The following is a 4,602-nucleotide window of genomic DNA, read 5'->3' as shown; positions in this document are numbered from 1 at the left end:
CAGGGAAGCCTGGCTCTTCAGGGAGAGGGTGTCCGCAGGTTTGGGGTGGTGGGAAGATTCCCGCCCTGCTCACTTAGCAACTGTAATTTTAATGGGAATGTTGGCAGGACTTATTTAAACAGACCTATTAGAAAAATGTGTTCTAAAATCAAAGGGCACCCTCCTCACCGTTTGCAACCCTTGATGACAAAGATCTAGATCCCTGGGAAAAGAGTGAGAGATGTGGGTGGGGCCATGTTATAAAGCGCACCTGGAAAGTAAGGCCGACTCTATTGTGCTCTGCAGAAAATGCACTTAAGAAATCTATAAATCACATCACACTGAAGGTTTGGGGCAACTCCATGTTGAGCAGAGGAGCCCCAGTGGTGTGGTGGTTACAACTTGGACTGGTAACCACAAGGTCAATGGTTCAAAACCACCAGCCATTCCTCTGGAGAAAGCAGGGGCTTTCTTCTCTGGTTAAGGGTACAGTCTCAGAAGCTCACAGGGGCAGTTCTAGAGTCACTGTGCAATCAGCATGAACTCGATGGCAGTGAGTGGTGAGTGTTTTGTTGTTGTTTTGAGCAAGTTTCTCCACGCCACCTTTTCAGTAGCGGGCCCTCACATTCTGTCTCTGTGTCACAGGTGGGGCATTCTCACATTTTTTCTGCCTTCTCTCATTAGGCTGCTTCACAGTCCAGCGTCAACATAGCTTTAGGAAACCGGAAAAGTGCAAGTGACTTGCTTTATGGCGACGGTGGCGTCGGTGGCTTTATTGTGGTTGCCAGGAACAGAGCCCTCGATAGCTCCGAGGTCGGCAGGTCAAGGGCAGACATAGGAAGGTCAGCGGGTCCTCAGCCTCTTTGCACCCTCTCGAGTTATAGGGCCCCCCCACAGAGCTTACATCATTTGTGGTCTATCTATTGATATCGACTGTTTTAGAAATGGAAGCAGAGCACAAGCATACTCGGGCCCTCAAGCCCCCAGCGAGGAGAGCAATATGGCTTCTGCAGGGCACCAGCTAAGAAATGCATTCTGCACACTGGTGTGTGTGTGTGTGTGTGTGTGAATGCCTCGAGTGCCCTGTACTTTAAATTCTATAGCCCCAAGGAAGAGTGCAGAATGCTAGTGCAAAGAGAAGGGTGAAAACAATGTCCTTTCCAGGCCAGTGACTTGCCGGTTTCTCACAGTAAGATAACAGCAGAGCTGGGTGTAAAATTTACTTCCACTAACTCTTAGCTTACTTTCTTAGGTGCGTTTAACACATTAATTGGTCACTGATTGGTTTAATTGCCTCCTAGTCACCTCCAAGGTGAGGGAGAGATTGCTGCCCTCGGGTGATGGAATGACTGGACACATTGGACGGCTGAGATTGACAGTTTATTAGCCACATGGACTCACAGCCCAGGGGATGAGGACCCCACATACCATGCAGGGGTGGCACGGGGAGAGGGGGTGGGGGGGTTACACAGAGTGAATGAACAGGGCCCATGGGAAAACAGAGAGGGGCCTTGGTGGCATAGTGGGGTACACACTGGGCTGCTAACTGCAGAGTTGGCCGTTTAAAGCCATCAGCTGCTCTCACCCTTTCTATCCTGGTTGAGCGTGGCGTACAGGCTGGGAAACCCACAGGGCAGCTCTGCTGTGTCGTGTCGGTCATTATGAGTTAGAACGGACTCAATGGCAGGGAGTTTGTTTGGAAGGTGGGAAGCCAACTTTGTGTATCAAGAAGGTGGGGGGCTTGCTCCCTGGCTCCCCAAAAAGTTAAAGGGCTATAAAATGTCAAGTTGACTACCTACTAAATGATAAGCCCTTTAAGGGAGAGGTTGTTTTCTAATGTAAGGATTTAGCAAATCTCTGGCCGCAAGGAACCCTGGTGATGCAGTGGTTAAAGCCCTTGGCTGCCAATGGAAAGGTTGGCAGTTCAAACCCGCCAGCTGCTCGGTGTGAGAAGATGCAACAATCTGGTTCCATAATGATTTACAGCCCCAGAAGCCCTTCGGCGGCGGCAGTGCTGCCCTGCCTTATAGGTTCACTTTGAGTCAGAATCTATTCGATGTCAGTAGGTTTTTGGCTAATCCAAGCCCCAAAGCCTCTCTTCTATCACATGATATCTATCTCAAAATATAAGTCCTACAGAGAAGCTGGGAGAATAGTGAAACAAGATGGTACATTCTCCACCTGCAATAGAGGTGGAATCCACATTCCATAAAGATCAGTTGGAGCCCTAATCCTGGCACCTGAGAATCTGAGGTGGCATGGGAAGAGCTTTTATGTTAATCAGGTCACACCAAGAGTAGAGTGGAACATAAGCCTAATTCCTTCTGAGTGACACCTTATAAAAAGAGTACGTAGAGTCCAGGTGACGACGGAGTCAGATTTATCAGTAACTCGTGGAATCCCAAGGGTGACAAGTAGCTACGAGGTATGGGAGAGATAAAGAAGGACTTCCCTCGAGCACGGAGGGCATGGTTTGGGTTTCTAGCTTCCCAAATGGGAGATCACAACTTTCTGTTCTTCAAGTCACTCATCTGGAGGATTTTATCATGATGGTCCTAGCAAGGTAGGGCAACCTACACTACCAATTGTTAATATTGCTGACATGAACTTGCAACAATAAAGTCCCTCTCCCTTTCTAAACTCAACCATTTGGAAGTTGCAGACGTCACGACACTCAGTATGTATCATCCAAGAACAAGGACATTCTCCTGTTATCAGGATGCCATCACATACAAGACATTTAACATCGACTCACTAATCTAGACGAAAATTTCAAGCAAGGTAGCTTTATTTATCATTTAGGGATACATAGTGGCCATTGAGTTGACTCCAGTTCATGGTGAACTCACGGAGAGAACAGAACATTGCCTGGTCCTTTGTCATCATCACGACTGCTGGCGTGTTTGAGTACGTCAGTTTGGCTCTTGTGCCCATCCATCTCAGCACGGGTCTCCGTTGCCTTCACAGGTTCCTTTATTGCTCCAAACATGATGTCTTCCTCTAGCGGTTGGTCCCCCAAGCTGACACATCCAAGCAAGTGAGTTGGACAATGTTCTGTTGTGATTCATAATGCATTCATAGGCAGTAAATCATCAGGCCTTTCTTCCTAGTCTGTATATGTCTGGAAGCTCGGCTGAAACCTGTCAACCATGGGTGACTTGGTTAGTATTAGAAATATCAATGGCATAGCTTCTAGTCTCTTAGCAACATACTACGAGTGTGGTCCAAGTTTCATACTTTTGGGAACCCCTTATGTAGAATGAACCCCTTATGGAGAAAGAGCCCTGGTTGCACAGTGGTTACTCATTGGGCTGTGATCCCCAAGGTTGGCAGTTGGAAATGACCATCTGTTCCCACAGGAGAAAGACATGGCTTTCCACTCCCATGAACAGTTACAGTCTCAGAGCCGCACAAGGGATAGTCAGTCCTACCCTGGCCTGTAGGGTTGGTATGACCAAGTCAATGGCAATGAGTTCAGTAGAACAGGGATCTGCAACATTTTCTATCAAGGGCTGGGCAGTAAAGTATGCTAGGCTTTGGGGTCTAGGTGCTCTCTGTTGTAACTACTCAACTCTGCTGTCATAGACAAAAATCAGCCATAGAGAATACATAAGTGAAGGGGTATGGCCCTGGTCAAATAAAACTTTATGTAGAAAAAGAGACACCTGTCCAATCTGGCCAACCCTGACCTAGAACAGGACTCTCACTAAGTTCTGTGGGGGTGTCTGGGCTGTGAGAGTTAAGTCCCCAAATCTCACTATATCTGGTTGTTGTTAGGTGCTTAGGAATTAATTCCAACTCAGTACAACAGAACAAAACACTACCTGGTCCAATATGCTGAACCATCCTCACAATTGTTACTCTGAGCCCACTGCTGCAGCCACCCCATCAGTCCATCTTGTTGAGGGCCTTCCTCTTGTTCACTGGCCCTCGACTTTACCAAGTATTCTTTGCTTCCATCTACCCTTCCGTAGACGTACCTGGCACATCTATTCAAAGGCTCACTGATAACAAGTTGATTCTGACTCACCTCGACCCTAGAGGGCAGGGTAGAATTGTTCTTGTGAGTTTCTTAGGCTGTAAATATTTACAGGAGAAGGGAGTTGAAAGCCTCACCTCTCTCTCTGGTGTAGCAACTGGTGGGCTCTGTCACCAGGGCTCCTCTGTACCCTGGTCAAACTCACTGCCAGCGAATCGATTCCGACTGATAGCGAACCTCTTGAGCAGGTAGATCTACCCTAGTGGGCTTCCTAGACAGCAGCTCCTTACTGGAGTAGAAAACCTCCTCTTTGTCTGGTGGACCAGCTGGTGGGTTTCAACTGGTTACCTTATGGTTAGCAGACCAACACGAAACCACTGTACCACCAGGTTTTCTGCGGTACCTGGGAAATGGTGATTCTACGTTGGGAGACGCCCCTGTGACAACCCCAAGGGTTCAGCAGAGGGGAAACTGAGGCCGGGTGGACAGTCTGGCTCTCCCGCCTCCCGCTCACACCTGGGCCAGCCCGCCCAGCCACCTGGGCGCAGTGCCAGGCTTCACGTGACGCGCCCCGGGCAAGAGCGCCAGGATCACCTGAACACGACGGTCACGTGACGGAAGGGGGCGGCGCCCCGTGCTCACGT

Source organism: Echinops telfairi, unplaced genomic scaffold (genome assembly GCF_000313985.2).
Source record: "Echinops telfairi isolate 266 unplaced genomic scaffold, ASM31398v2 ScPeMD7_3533;HRSCAF=4204_0, whole genome shotgun sequence".
Lineage (NCBI taxonomy): Eukaryota > Metazoa > Chordata > Mammalia > Afrosoricida > Tenrecidae > Echinops > Echinops telfairi.
This window is presented reverse-complemented; position numbering follows the sequence as displayed.